Genomic DNA, 16,359 nt, shown 5'->3' on the forward strand with positions numbered 1-16,359 from the left:
GGGCAAGTAAAATGGAGTGAGCTTACAGGTCATTCTAGCAAGGAAGGAGAGGCTAGTTCGCGTTGCTTAGGTCTCATTTTCTCAGCAAATTGGAGCAAAGGTCAGCTGCCAGGGTCTCTAACCCTAGAGGTGTTGGGTTGGAGCTCTAGCTTAAGGACCTGGCATGTCTGAATTAGCTGTTGTGCTGGACCCCCCTGCCAGTGAAAGCAAACAATGCTCAGCAGCTCTGGGGGCTCTTTCTGAGCTTATGGTGTCCTTCCATGAAACCATGTGCCCTGATTTTGTGATTTTCTCCTGCGACGGCTAGAAGTACAGGAGTAGAATTCAAGAAAGGGGTACGGGTCTTTTCCTTAGTTTGGGGGGCTGCTTGCAAACTCATGAATGCCCAGACTCTTAAAATCACCCAATTTCTTCTAAAAGGGAAAAGTCTGAAGGCTGAGAATCCACATAGTGAAAGACCAAGGCACACTAACCCTAAAGTGTAGCCAGGTGGCTAATTGTGTACACACCGACATCAAGCTCGAGTTCAGCTCTCACTGGTGCTCTTGGTAGCTGGTGACCTTGGATAACTCTCTTAACTTCTCTCTGCCTCCTTTTCTTAATCTAAAAAAAAAAAAAAAAAAAAAGAGTATCACTTTGTAAGGTTGTTGTGATGATTAAATAATATAAAGCACTTAGGACAATGTCTAAGACTTCCTAAGTGCTCAATAAATGTTAACTGTTATTAAGGCTCAAACAAGGACTTCACTGATAGCTGTAGTTGCTCAGTGTCCGCACGGATCAGCATTCACTCCCAGAAGCACGGCGTCTCATGCATATACATGTATGCACTAAATCATGCGAAAGAGTAGAATCTCCCAGTCATCAGCGGTGGCTTTAAATTGTCCAGCTGTGCAGACTGGTTCTTGTTTTCAAATATGAGCAAAGTGGTGGCATAATGGGCTATGAGTTTGCTCCTAGGGAAAGTCGCCAACTGTTCCCTATTTAATGCCAATAAGACCTCGACCTTTCCTGCTTTCTATGTCAGTCTTCCTCCCAGAAAGCAAACCCAGACCACAAGTCTAGCCAGAGAGTCGATATTAAATTAAACTTAGAATTTTAAAACATTGCCCAGGTCTTTCTCAACAATTACAATCCTTTTTAAGCATGAGATTTTCAGTATGGGCTCTCAAAGAGTTGCAGAATAGAACTAGTATTGTTAATCCTTCTTCCAAATCTCTGTAGTCTATTCAGCATCATTTCTTTTTATATTCTCTCAGGTGTGAGTAATACTGGTTGCCTGGGATTGGGTTCTTATTCTGCATAACAAAGAGATTTTCTTGATAATGTGATCCGAATACAAATGCCTCGTGCACTTAGATGTGTTAACCGGTTACATTCTAAACTCCCTAAGAATTTCCTTCGCATGAAAGAGAAACAGTTCTTGCCCTTTTCTGGAAAATAGAAGGAATAAAATACAGAAACTTGATGACTGCAAATATCAGAGGCATTTCTTCCTCTGAATTTCTGACACTGACTTGTGGTCTCTTCGAGGCCTGGTCTCTCACTGCTGGACCTCTTGTTACTACTCTCTTCCACTTCATTTGGGCAGGAATACCTTGCACGTCTCCTGCCATTCCTAGCAAGTTCACAGAAGTAGAGAAGTGACCCCATAAAAACTCTTCGATTGACTAAAGAGACGTTTTTGCTGAACAAAAGATGAGACAGGTAGCTGAATAAGGACATCGGCTGATGTGAGACAGTAGAGAGGAGGAGAACCTGAGGTCATATGATGTCTCATCCAAGGCGACACCTGGAACTCAACTCCTGCTCATTCTTAGCCACATAGTCAAGTAAGGCCCTGTGTTGCTAAATGTTCCAATTTTTAGAAGGAAGATAGATTTTTTTAATGTGAAAGCTCCCAGCTTTTCCATACCGACAACCAATTCTAAACACTATGATTCTAATACAAAACAGGCCCAGTAGAACCCATCTGAGGGACAGACTCAGTCCAGAACCAACAGCGTGCAACATCTTAGTTAAAGAAAATTCCTGAGAAAGTATGAGGAATAAGTCAGACTCCCCTTTACCCATCCTTTATACACCAGACCAACATCAAGCAGCTGTGACTGCAACCTATAGTCCTAGCCCCTGTCTCTTCCTATTGCCAGTCACAGCTGCGCTGGCTCTCGTGACAAGACTCAATTCCTAAGTCAGTACGGAATGACACAAGCCACACATTCACACAGCCCACTGGGCCTTTTGATGGTGTCCCACAAAACCTGAAATCATGGTAATGGGTAGACCAGATGTCCAGGTTAAATGTTGCGACAAACCTTTTTAAAGGTCTGAATGATTTCATGATTCTACCGTAGCCCCAGCAAAGTCGCCTAAAGAAATGACATGGGTCATCAAGAGTCGGGCTTCGGAGGTCAGCTGATTGTCTGCAGGGAGGGAGGCAGACAGGGAGGGAAGGCCTGGTCCATTCTTCCCCTTCTCCATCAGCTCCACGGTAGCCGGCGGACAGCAAAGACTCCCACTTTCTGATGAAGCTCAAAAACATGCCCCTGAAAAGAAAAAAGGGGGGGGGGGCTTGTTTTATTCTTAGCAGAATTGATACATTTCCCTGTGGCACAAAACTCTGTCTTCATTCACCCCATGGAGGCCAGGTAAGGCTCTGTACTCTCTCTAAAACAAAACACTACCGAATTCTCTGAAAATGGGTCCGGTGTCATATCAACCTTTCTATCCCCAGCACCTGGCACAATGCCAGCCCCAGAACAGAGACTCAACAAATATTTATTTAATGAATTAATTAATGACGGAAGGATGGAGCTCAATCCATGCCTCAAACGGCCTTGCTTTATAGTGATGCTGTGGGAAGGGGATAAAAAAAGAAAGAGGACGAAGATCAGCATCTTTAAATGCAACATGCAGTGCTTTGTCTTGGTTTTTAAAATACTTTAGAGAATTGTGTGGTAATTTATCTAATCCACCCTGTCAGGGAGAATCTGAAGACACAGTCTCTGCCTCCCTGCTAAGTCTTCGCGTGTGCTGATTTCAGGTGGCTCCAGAAGTGAAGCTAAAACAATCAATTGCACTATTAAATAAACACTTTATGTTCCCTTGAAAACCTTTAACGAGAGCCTTGGTGTCAGAGGAAAAGATGCTGAAGCATCAGAACTATGAAAGAGACATTAAATTTCTTTCTGCCTGCAGCCCTGTGGATGCCGGTGTCTGCCGCCAGCCCTGCAAAGTTCACAGTTCTTTAACATGACACTGAGCTTGACAGAGAAATTGCAGGTACTTGAGTATGTATCTGCATTGCAACAGATGTCAGCATCACGTTTAGAAGGAAATTGAATTACAGATGAAAAGAGCTTGAGAGATGAGAGCATCTGTTACAGGAATCTGGATTTGAGAGGATACATTTGAAAAATATGTTTCCTCCACTTCCGAAGGAACTAAAATTGTTCATGATTCTCATTGCTGTTCCCTCACTGTCTCTCTTTCTCTCTTTCTGTCTCTCTCAGTCTCTCTCCTTTGCTCCTTCCCTCTCTGCCTTTTAGAAGGAATGAAAAGAGATTGAAGTTTTTCTACACTGTCAAGGTGAAGAATAGTGTTAGAAAACATTTTAGAGGGCGCCTGGGCGGCTCAGTTGGTTAAGCGACCAACTGCCTTCGGCTCAGGTCATGATCCTGGAGTCCTGGGATCGAGTCCGGCTTTGGGCTCCCAGCTCCACGGGGAGTCTGCTTCTCCCTCTGACCTCCTCCTCACTCATGCTCTCTCTTGATGTCTCTCTCTCATATAAACAAATAAAATATTTTTTAAAAAGAAAACATTTCAGAGAATAACGTGTGGTTTTTATTACTAGTAGAATGCCAATTAGAAATGTTAGAATAGTCTAAAGATTCTTTTCAAATAATCCTAATATCCTTGCCCAAAGAAAAGGCACCATGCCGTCTGGGGAATTTTAGAAGTGACCTACCATGCTTGGTCAGCAGCATAAAACACTTAGAACCTGCACGTGACCGTTTTTGCTGTCCTTGTCTGTGCATTTTGTTTTAGTTAATGTGAAAAGTGACCATTCCATCTAGGTATCTGTTATTATTTCATCCAACAAAGAAGTCTTTCTTCGAGCAAAGACTTCTCAGAGGATAACTCATGGCTCTAAGTAAAACTTCTGGATAAATATGACCCTAAACTACACCTAGGACACAGCCCAGTCCTTACCAATCATATTCTGACTATGACTTGACTCGCACCTGACAGACCTGTTCCAGCTGTGAGAGCCGCAGGCTCCAGGGAGACAACAGAAAGCACACCCTCATTTTCACACAGGTCTAGACAGCAGCTTCCGGGCTCTCGCACCCTTCAGTTTTCCCCAGTCTCATCTCCAGCTGTGAGAGGTGAATGATTTGCAGATTCTAATCGGTGGGACAGTGATAATCTGTGACTTCTTAGGATCACCCTGGAGACCAGCTCACACCTAGACCGGGACAACAGTGTGTATGTGTCCCTCTACCTGCAGTCAGAATTTAGTCCAGCCTGCCCAACACCCCCAACCTCCTCGTGAGCCTCAGTTAACCCCTCAATGTCCTCTAAAATCTAGTTGAGATTTAAGGTCCTTCCACCTTGCCCTCAGCATAGTACCCAAATGGTGCTGATTCAAGCTTTCCAGCACTCAGGTGGATGAAAGGAAAGTAGAGGAAATTGGAGGGCTTTACCCCCAAACAGAAAGCACATAAGTAAGGATAGTTGTGTACCTAGGAGGCAGGACAGCCACGGGACCAGGCATGACTGTTCAAATACGGCAGGGCAGAGAGCATTTTTTTTTAATTTTTAAAATTTATTTTCAGCGTAACAGCTTTCATTGTTTTTGCACCACACCCAGTGCTCCACGCAATCCGTGCCCTCTCCAATACCCACCACCTAGTTCCCCCAATCTCCCACCCCCCCCCGCCCCTTCAAAACCCTCAGATTGTTTTTCAGAGTCCATAGTCTCTCATGGTTCACCTCCCCTTCCAATTTCCCTCAACCCCCTTCTCCTCTCTAACTCCCCTTGTCCTCCATGTTATTTGTTATGCTCCACAAATGAGTGAAACCATATGATAATTGACTCTCTCTGCTTGACTTATTTCACTCAGCATAATCTCTTCCAGTCCCGTCCATGTTGCAACAAAAGTTGGGTATTCATCCTTTCTGATGGAGGCATAATACTCCATAGTGTATATGGACCACATCTTCCTTATCCATTCGTCCTTTGAAGGGCATCTTGGTTCTTTCCACAGTTTGGCGACCGTGGCCATAGCTGCTATAAACACTGGGGTACAGATGGCCCTTCTTTTCATTACATCTGTATCTTTGGGGTAAATACTATTCTCCTGAAGCTGTTTCAAAAAAATTGAAGAAGGAAAATTTCCAGACTCTTTCTATGAAGCCAGCATTACCTTGATCCCCAAACCAGGCAAAGACCTTACCAAAAAGGAGAATTTCAGACCAATATCACTGATGAATATGGATGCTAAGATTCTCAACAAGATCCTAGCAAACAGGATCCAACAGCACATTAAAAAGGTTATCCACCATGACCAGGTGGGATTCATTCCTGGGCTACAAGGATGGTTCAACATTCGCAAATCAATCAATGTGATACAACAAATTAATAAGAGAAGAGAGAAGAACCACATGGTCCTCTCAACTGATGCAGAAAAAGCATTTGACAAAATCCAGCATCCGTTCCTTCAAAGTATAGGGATAGAGGGAACATTCCTGAACTTCATCAAATCTATCTATGAAAGACCCACAGCAAATATCATCCTCAATGGGAAAAAGCTTACAGCCTTCCCGTTGAGATCAGAGAGCTTTTTAAATGACATAATGGAGATCATTGGAAATGAGAGCTAGGATCAATTATCCATAAAAATAAAATTGATACTACCTTTTACAGGATTTTTAAAGAGCCTTCAGTATTACCCCTTGCCCCTTGAGCAGTGACTCTCCCCTTGGGAGGGGTGACTCCCTATGTCAACGGGCTGGAATCAGGATTCTGACGGTGTGTTATGTGACACTTTCCACACCTTCACGCTAATCATGATGAATGCCACGGCTTGGGCACATCTGGCCAAAGTCAGGAGTGTGAGGCAGCCACATCTGGAGCCTGGCGTTATTTCATCTCTAATTTAATAGCTGACTTCCTAGTTCTGAAGCTGACAAAGGACTTGAGCGTAGAAAAATGAAAGGATGATCACTAAACTTTGTTGGCTTCCAAGCACTTGCTCTTGCCTTGGGGAAATTTATATCCTATTCCACTGAAGACACTGCTCGAGTGACAGTCATAACTCAATAATGGGTCTCACAAGATCTTCCACAGATTGACATTCTTACTGATATTCCTTTAACCTATGGTTTTGACCAAACGTATACTACAGAAATTTCCCCTTTATGCCACAGGCCCAAGGTCATCCATTCACCAAGGAAAACAATATCCATCCCCACTTTCAAACTTCACAACTCAGTTTTATTTTCTTTGTCATCATCAGCCTTGTTGATCCTCCCACTTCCTTGCGCTGTCCTGAGATCATCATTTTTTTAAATTTTGTTGACTTAGTGAGTTAGTTTGCATTTTGGTAATTTTTTATTAGGACCATCCCAAGGGGTCTCTGTTAAAATTTTTCTTAGATCTTCTGTCAGTGGAAATACTTTCTCTTCACCATCTCGTTTTATTTTTACTTTTTTTAAGATTTTATTTATTTATTTGACAGACAGAGATCACAAGTAGGCAGAGAGGCAGGCAGAGAGAGAGGGGGAAGCAGGTTCCCTGCTGAGTAGAGAGCCCAATGCGGGGCTCAATCCCAGGACCCTGAAATCACGACTTGAGCCGAAAGCAGAGGTTTAACCCATTGAGCCACCTAGGTGCCCCCACCATCTCGTTTTTGTATAACATTATCTCTGAGGCTTATCTTTATCTTCTTCACATAGAAACCCCTCACTTTAAGACTCTATTCTCATAATTCACAATTTAACTTCACAATCTTGGCAGAGAGCTTGAGGGACCAAAGAAACTCACTGTAAGTTGGGGCCTCTTTATTTATCTTTGAAATAAGATTCTTTATAGAGATCTAATGTGACTGTATTAACATACCTGATTTTGAAAATATAAAGTAAAATGCTTTGTAAACTCTCCGTGTACCATAATCTTAAATAAATGAATTTAGCTTGTGCTTCATGGAGGACACCAAGAGTGATTATTCAACCATAGAAGTCGCTGGATAATAGAAGATATTCCCGGACAACCGGAGGCTCTCAAGAAATCGTATTCCACTTGGAAACATCTCATGAGCTCCTACTGTGTGCAAAGTGTGAGGCAAGGTACCAAAGGGATGAAAGACATTCCTTGCCCTCCTTGCTCCCTGTCATCTGGGAGAAAAAGAAGACCCATGGACAACCCAATAGTAGAGCCTGGGCCAGAGGAAATTGGAGGTTAAGTACCAGGCAAGTCCTGAAAAAGCAAATTTTAGAGCAGAATATGAGTGTCCAGTTGTGTCTGCTCTAAGTCTTGCCCCCCAAACCAGTAGGTTTTGGAGCTTCCTCTCCCAGCAGGTCTGCAGCCAGGAGAGGTGATCTTATGGTTGGGGAAGACCATTACAGTTATCTATACTGTTTCTAGCTGAAGAAATGCAGGTGAGTATGCTCCTACTGGCCACCTCCACACAATACAAATACAAAAGGCGAGCATCCAAAGGGACATATTAGTCCCGTGTCACTGGCCAAGTCAGCGAACATGCAGCCACAGCCAAGTTCTGAGAGCAGGTGTTGGGAGGGACAGTCCGCAGACAGCATAGCCCATTCCGGCACATCCTCTAATGCCCAGAAGCCTGATCACCTGCTCATCGGATCCCCTTCGGTCACTCTTCAGACACAGCAACCTCTCCCACAGCATTTCCAACAATCCACTTCCGACTACCTTTTTATGACTTTACAACACAGTTTTTCCTCGAATTTTATGGCATTTCATTAAAGCCGCCAGAAGGTGATACTGCCCCTTTTCTAGGAGTGAAATAAATTCAAGTTTTATCGCTTCTGGAAATGCCCGAGCAGCTGTCAGGACATTTGATAGATTTTCTCAATTACAGGACTTGTGGAGCATTTTACACTTACATCTGCACCGAAGCCCAATATAGTAGATGCTCGGCTTGCCTCCCTCTCTTTTATCTTGTGCATCTTTTTCCTTTTAATGACCAATTTGTTATTTTTTCCCTTTCATTTCTCCTTACCTCTTTTCTTTTGCATTTTGTTTCTCTTTTTGCTGTTTGGTTTTAGAGAATGATGCATTTCTTGTACAAACTTCCATTCTTCGTGGAAGAAACGGGAAGGGGGAGAAAAAAAGCCCTCACCGGGATCTATAGAAAAAAAAAGTAGATTAAAATTTTAAAGCAAATCAATTTCCATGGGGAATTTACTGTTAATACAAGGTACACTTTGCACATGCAGTATTTATTAATGTGACATGACATATGTCAAGTTTTGTCCAAATGGGGTAGAGGCTTTGGATTGTGTGACTCTTTGCACTAATAAGACTGTTCAATGGTGTTTTTCTTCAATATCAGCATAAAGACTATGATAGAGAAATTAACAGTGACAACTTCATGGATTATTCAAAACTGCTGACCTATGCTCCAAATGGATTCTAAATACATTTAAAAAGCCAGTGTGTAACACAGACCATCCAGTAAATGTGCAGATGGGCTGTGGTTATGGTGATAAAACTTATTTCACTGACTTTGCATGCATCAGTTTATGGACAGAGCAGAAGCCTCAAAAAGCAAATAGGTGATCAACATGTCTTTTATATATATATATATATATATATATATATATATATATATATATATATACACACAAATGCTTTCACTTAAATAACATTTAAAAATATCAGGATACTTTAACCAACACTACTGAGTATAACTTCCCCAGCAATCCTGGAAGGTAGACAAGATGAGTGTTATTATCCCCACCTTAGAGATCAGGAAAGTGGAACTCACAAATGACCAGTGTTCTTTCTGTCCAAGATCAAAAGCAGTCTAAACCCCCATCCAGCTCTTCTAAATCCCAGTGTTTTTTCTCTATTGTTGCTCTCCACACTATTTGACACTCTCAACAAGAAATCATTAATTCCTCGGTTTCTGGATAGAGCCCCCTAGTAATACGTTATAGAAGAACACATTAGCCTGTCTGAACTTTCCCTGTCATTCTTTACACCATTATCCTTTTTAATTTTTTATAGCCCAAATTATTCTCTGAAATTATATTCCTTATTTACTCACCCATTAATCTGTTTCAGTTATCAAATGCTGTATAACAAACCACCCCAAAACTTAATGGCTTAAAAAAACAACAACTTATTATTTCTCACAAGTCTGTGGCTGACTGGGCTCAGTTAGGTGGTTTCTCTGCCAGAAATGATGTAGCTGAGGTCACTTAAGTGGTTTCGATGAGCTGCAAGCTTGGTTGGGGCTGAATTGTCCAAGACAGACCCTCATCGTCCAGGCACTTCCTCCATGTGGCTTTTCAGTATTTAGCCATCAAGTCCAAACTTCTTTATAGCAGAGCAGCTGACTTCCAGAAAGGACCATTCCAAGAGCTAAAGCCCCAGTATGCAAGCACTTCTCAAAGCTTCTGCCTGCATCCTGCTCGTGTCTCATTGGCTATAGCAGATCACATGATCAAATCCAGAATGTGGAAAAGGACTACCCAAGGATGTGAGGTATGAATGTCATGAGGTATGAATAATCAGGGGCCAAAAATGAAATAATGTACTCTGGTATTTTGAAAGGAAACTACTAGAATGTCAACCCTATGAGGGTGGATACTTTGTCATGTCTACTGGTATAACCCTAGCATTTGAACAGTGCCTAGCAAATAACAGATGCTCACAAAGTATAAATGTTTGTTAAATAAATGACTAAATGGATGAGACAAACCCTATGAATTAGGATGGATTTTATTAATTTTACCTCTTTTTTTTAATGGTATCTCCTTTTATTGAAACAAATGTTCATTGGTCTAAACCCCTTATGCCTCCTTCCAGTCATTATTCCTCTTAAACTATTAACCTGACTTTTAACACGATGAATTAGTTTTGCCTCTTTCTTAAATTTTATATAAATGGAATCGCACAGTATATATTCTTTTGTGTCTGGCTTCTTTCATCACCATTGTTTGTGAGATTAACCCTTGTTGCTCTGTGAAGCTGTAGATTCTCATTCTCGTCGTATACTATTCCATAGTCTGAATACCCCATCATGTATTTACCCACCTCACAGTGAATGGACATTCAATTGTTTCCAAGTTGAAGACATTATAAACAGTGTTATGAATATTTATCTTCATGATTTGGAGTGAAAGTATGCATTTCTCCTGGGTATGTTATCGGTAACTGAAAAGATTGAATCATAGGATAAACATCTATTCAGTGTTAGAAGATACTCCCCAACAGTTTAACTGAAGGGTTGTCATACGCTCCAATATATGGGTGTTGAAGGGATTCTGCATTCTCAACAATACTGAAAATTATCCTTCTTGTTCATTTCAGCTCTCTGGGGACAAGGAGAGGTATCGCATTGTACTTTTAATGTACTTATCCCTGCCAATGGACAAAGGCAGTTCAGTCGTTTGCTCTGGCTATTGTAATGTATTGCCACACTCTTGGTGGCTTAAAACAACATCAATTTCTTCATTAACAGTTCTGCAGGCAAGTCTGAAATCAAGGATCAGCTCAGCTGTACTGACTCTGAAGGCTCTATGGAAAACGTGTTCCTTGATTCTTTCAACTTCTGGTGTCTGTTGGTTTTCCTTGGCTTGTGGCTACATCAGTCCAACCTCTGCTCTGACTACATGTCACCTTTTCTGTGTGTGTATCTGTGTCAAAACTCCCCCTGTGTCCCTCTTACAAGAACACGTGTGACTGCACATAGGACTCATCCAGGTATCTTTTGCCACACAAGGTAATATTCATAGGTTCTGGGGCTTATGAAGTAAAATATATCTTTTGTGGCTACAGGTGGGCCTCTTTCCATTTCTATGTCCTCTTTCATAAAACACCTGTGCCTTTAGTCACTCTTCTGTTGGGTGGTCTGCCCTGTTCTTACGGACTTCTTTACTTTTCTGAAAACAAACGCTTAGTCAGAAAGCCATGTTGCGGATTTTTCCCTCACCCTGTGACTTGCCTTTTCACTCTTCTAATAGTGTCTAGTTCTTACTTTAAAGTGGTCTAGTTTATCTTTTTTTTTTTTTTTTTGAAAGAGAGAGAGAGATAGAGTGAGTGCAAACTGGGTTGGGGGAGGGAAGAAGAGGAAAGGGGCAAAGGGAGAGGAAGAAAGAGAATCCCAAACAGACTCCATGCCCAGTGTGTGGCCCAACACAGGGCGCAGTCCCACAACCCTGAGATCATGACCTGAGCCAAAATCAAGAGTTGAACACTTAACTAATTGAGCCACTAAGCACCCCATAATTAATCTTATTTTTTTAACAGATTACTAAATAGGTTCATAGAAGCTCAGTGACTTCTTCAGGATGTGCATCGACCTAGAGCAGAAGCCTCAACCTTGTGCGATGTTACCAAAGTTCATGAATGGATGAAATGGGGTTGTTTAGTGTTATAAAACCACAGGACATTTCTAAGTGTTCCCTTTGGCATTTACTATTCTTCAGTCTCTTGAAATTATAAATTTGTTTATTAAACTTTAAAAATTTTAGTTCCTCAAAATTCCAGCTGGCTGCTTTAGATATATTGACAAAATGATCCTAAAATTCACGTGGAAATTCAAGAAACCCAGAATAGCCGAACAATCTTGCTAAAGAAAAAACAGAGTAGGGCACCTGGGTAGTTCAGTCGGTAGCTCAGCTCTGGGTTTGGGCTCAGCTCATGATCTCAGGGCCATGGGATTGAGCGACATCAAGCTCCAAGCTCAGTGGGGAATCTGCTTGAGTCTCTCTCTCTCCCTCTCTCTCAGCCCATCTCCCCCCTCACCACCCACACACACACACTCTCTCTCTCTCTCTCAAATAAATAAATCTTAATTTTAAAAAAAAAGGAAAAGAAAAGAAAAACAAAGTAGGAGGACTCATACTTCCTGATTTCAAAAACTTACTACAAAGTTACAGTGAATAAGACAGTGTGGTGTTAGCATAAGGATAAATCAACAGAATAAATTGCAGAGTCCAGAAATAAACCCACATGTCTCGGTCAATTGATTTTCAACAAAGGAACTAAGATCATTCAGTGGAGAAAGATTTAGAAAGCAGTGCTAGAACACTAAAAACCATTGAATTGTACACTTTACAAAATGGGAAGATGGACAAACACATTCTTTCTTCTGGTTCTATGATAAACCATCTTTAGCTCAAATTCTACTCATTTGTAATAAATTCAGCAAAACATTCACTGACATGAAAGTTTTATCACATGAACGAATAGTGTAAACATAAAATTTTATGAAAAATGCTAAAGGGAATTCATTGTACTTTTTTCTTTAAATGCAACTTTTGTCTGCTTCTGTAGTTTTACTTACCAGGTTGCATTATAACTGCCTAACTATGAAGTTCTTATCTAGACCAAAGTCCTGTCATAAAGAGCCCAGAGCTTCCTTATTTTTATATTGCCAGTGCCTGATGCAGTGACTCACATATAGTATGCATTCATTCAATAAATATTTATCAAAGGTCCACGGTTTCAAAGTACAGTACTCTGTTTCTGAATCCATTTACCTAAAGCAGCTAGTATGCACATCAAAAATTGTTCCTCTGATTTGCTTTTTAAAAATATTTTATTAGGGAAATGTTTGCTAGCTTTCTCCTACTTAAGTTTTTGTAAGTTGTTAAACTTTACATCAGCACTTCTTTACAAAATGTGGTATAATTTAGATTTTTCACTAATTCAGTCCTTTTGAAGAATTAATCTGACCTAGTGAAGCTTCACTATGTTAACCCAGCATTTTCAATGTTGGGTTTAAATATACACATTCTTAAATGCAAACTCCTCATCTCCCATAAATTCACGATGGAATTGGTCGTCACAATCCAAGAAAGGTGAGGAATTGGAAGTAATTATAAATAAGCTTTTGCGTATATTCACATTAAGACTAATGTGGCATTTACTTGGGGTGGAGCGTACACAGGTATTTGTTAGAATATCTCTCGTATTTCCTATTTTTTTTTTAATTTTTCAAAACTGAAAAAGGAGGATGAAACATTTGGAAGCTGCCTTGAAGGCTGTTGAGTGGGAAGCTGTTCTGGACCCAGCAGTTAGGATGATCTGGCAGTAGGCAAGAAAGCCAAGGACAAGCAGGTCAAACCTACAGAAAGAAAGTCAGTGTAAGATGCGGATGAGCAGGCTAGAGCAGCAAAGGCCAGCACTGGACTCATCTTTTAACTACATGTCGTAGTAAGCTGGCGGTGGACCAGTGTGTTGTTTTGTTTTATTAATGGTTGGTTGGTTGGTTTTTATATGTGTTAAATACCCAGAAAACACCCTTCAAGTCAGAGTCTTACATCCATTCTCTTTAAAAGGACAGACATGCTCATAAATGATGAGCTTTCTGTATCAAGCTAGGATCCGATGCTTCCCTAGCCTTATTTGTATTTGTGCCTTCTTAAATTTCTCTGACAATGGTTTCTAAATTATCTGTCCCAAGAAAAAAACAAAGATAGATGGATAAATAGAAATTTTTACAATATCCAGGGTGACAACAGAGAGAGAGAAAGTCCTCCCTGATGATAATTAGCTTTATTCTGTACATGAGATTGTGTTACCCTTGTCTTGGCATGCAAAGGTTACTCTTCTTCATAAATTTTACCCACCCATGGACCAATCTAATTATAGCCAATAATTTCATCAATTCACAAATCTGCTTTTCTCCAACCTGCCCATTATTTTCTATATTTCAGCAATAAGCTAGTACAAAAATTGCATGTTTCATTACCAACACAACATGTCTCTAAAAATGATGCATCCCTAAGTCAATTTCTTCCCACCCTGCATCAAGAGTGTTATATTCCTCAGTCTTCCACACCATAAAATCTCTATTCAATAAAGAGTGGTTAATTTTTGATCAGGGAAGTGGGGGGGTTGTAATATTTTTACAACACTGGCAATATTACAAAAACAGAGAAGCAATATTTTATTTGTCAGTATGTGATGGTAGAAAAAGCACCAGATTGGGAGTCAGAGAATCTAGAGACCTATTAGTTGTGCAACCTCGGGCAGGTCCCTTTTATCTTTCTGGGGTTCAGGTTCATCATCTATAAAAATATCACTCATCCTCTAAGGTTATTTTGGGGCTCAATTAAAATAAGTAAAAATATTTGAAAATTGTAAAGCACTATATAAACATGGAATATGATGATTATTATTATTATTATTTAAAATAACACACAACTTTTTAAAGGTTTAGCTTCTACACCATTGGCATGTGACTCTACATTCCTGAAGAAAAAGCCCAGATTGAATCTATCTGCCATATGTACCCCCATTTCTACTATTTAGCCCCAAACAAATCTTCCTGCTATCTCCTTGTGGGGGTTGGGGCTTTTTTTGGTTGGTTTTTTTGTTCGTTTGTTTTGTTTTAGACTTTGGGTGTTTTTTTTTTTTTGGTGGTTTGGGGTTTGTTTTGTTTTGTTTTGTTTTGTCTTGCTTTGTTTTGTTTTGCTGTGCTGATATCTGAGTTATTGATTTCGTAGATTTCCTCCATAAGGGGAAGTGAAAATCTTCATAGGTAGAAATTCATCTCCATACGTGCTGTCATTCCATCACTTCACTACACCGAGGGAGACAGCCTACAGAACCCTAAACCTCTCTTTAAAGACCCCAGTGATATATGAACATTCATTTCCAAGCGCTCCCTCTAGAGTCGTTCCGATCCGGGCAGCTCTGGGACTGTTTGAACGCGGTCTATATGAAGTCGTTTCTCAGACACTTCTTCTCACTGTCATGTCGCCAACAGGCTGAATCAACCACATGCAGTAATGAAAACATCCTGTATTTATAGGAGTATTTCTCCAAGGAACATCCTTCAGCAGGGATGCCTGAAAGAGTTCTAGGAATTGAAGGACATATTTCAGACATGTCCAACCTGTCTCGAAACCCCTATAAAAATGGTCAGGATACCGAATTGTGCCTTTCCCCGCCTCATGCTGTAAAATGAAATGAGAGAGTTGTTTGGCTTTATGGCTCTCCATGTCATTGTGTCTTTTTGCTATTACACGGGTGTAAAAAAATAAATAAAAATAAGCTATATTAAGCATTATACCATGTTGCCATCTCACCAACCAGCTACATAACTTCCACGACGATTTTGTTTTATCTTAAAGAATTTTTTTAAACATCAGTCTGTGCAAAGTCATCTACAAACATATAATTTTTAGATTTCCCCCTACCTCAGACAAATCTCTTGGCATCCAGAAATACTTGAAGGAGAGACAAAACGATGCGAAGGATTTATACCAAACCAAAGTTTACATGTTTCCCTTCCTTAAAGCGAAAGGGCGTTAGCCTACATTGACTTTAAGATCCTTGTACTGCTTTAATTCTTGAAATACATAAACAAAAAGCAAACTAAACAGTTAATTATTGCAGGATAGAAGATAAAATAGATATTTTTCAAAAGTTTTCCCACGGATAGCCTTTATTTAAAGTGACCTAAGAGCAGAAAGGCTCCCAGAATTTCTGGGACAAGTGGTTGTTGATTATTTCCTAGGTCATTGGTGGGAGAGGGATTGGAGGTGAATTCTCCCAGAGGAAGGTGTTTGCACACCAAAGGCCGTGTAATGGGTATTCATTTCAGATAGGTCGATAAGATATCAAGCCCCACTTGGAGATTGGTGAAGGTAGATCTAATCCAGTGGTCAGGGATCTTTTCTCAAGTGTTGGTACCGACCCAAATAGCATCATTTTCAACCATCCTCTTTTCTGTCCCAGCCAGATTTGGAGAACTGCTCATCATTCTGGAGTTCTTTGCTTGAATCACAAGTTTAAAGAGGTGAAGTATATAGAGGTAAAAAGTACCCTTGATCACTATTTAATACCAGGAAGACTGAACATAACCACTATGCTTTGAACCTCTGTGGGCAGGAACTGGAAAGACGCATGCATTTCCTTAATCCAGTGTGGCCAAAAACGGTTCTCTCTTCTTTCCATGACCCTTGACCCTTCCTACCTGCACCCCAAGATGTGACCTCAGCAAAGTTACTCAAAGTGATATCGCTTCTTGCGATGTGGTCTCTATAAGCAAAAGGATGTTCTCCTCTGAGGAATTATGGTGCAGGGAACAGCTATGCCTATATTATGCAGGACCTTGAGAACCTACCATTCCAATGATCCTC

The 16,359-nt window shown here is 40.7% G+C and overlaps 1 long non-coding RNA gene across 1 annotated transcript in view; it reads right to left on the bottom strand.

Annotated features, from left to right (window-relative positions):
- Window positions 1-490: 490 nt before the first annotated feature.
- LOC116597451 overlaps window positions 491-16,359 on the bottom strand; it is a 61,221-nt gene continuing 45,352 nt past the window's right edge. The window contains exons 4-6 of the long non-coding RNA XR_004288610.1: window positions 8,256-8,381; window positions 2,316-2,546; window positions 491-603 (exon numbers count right to left, since the gene is read on the bottom strand). This is a non-coding gene — a long non-coding RNA (uncharacterized LOC116597451). The remainder of the gene's footprint in view (window positions 604-2,315; window positions 2,547-8,255; window positions 8,382-16,359) is intronic.

The sequence above is a fragment of the Mustela erminea genome, chromosome 8, assembly GCF_009829155.1.
Source record: "Mustela erminea isolate mMusErm1 chromosome 8, mMusErm1.Pri, whole genome shotgun sequence".
NCBI classification, from domain to species: Eukaryota; Metazoa; Chordata; class Mammalia; order Carnivora; family Mustelidae; genus Mustela; species Mustela erminea.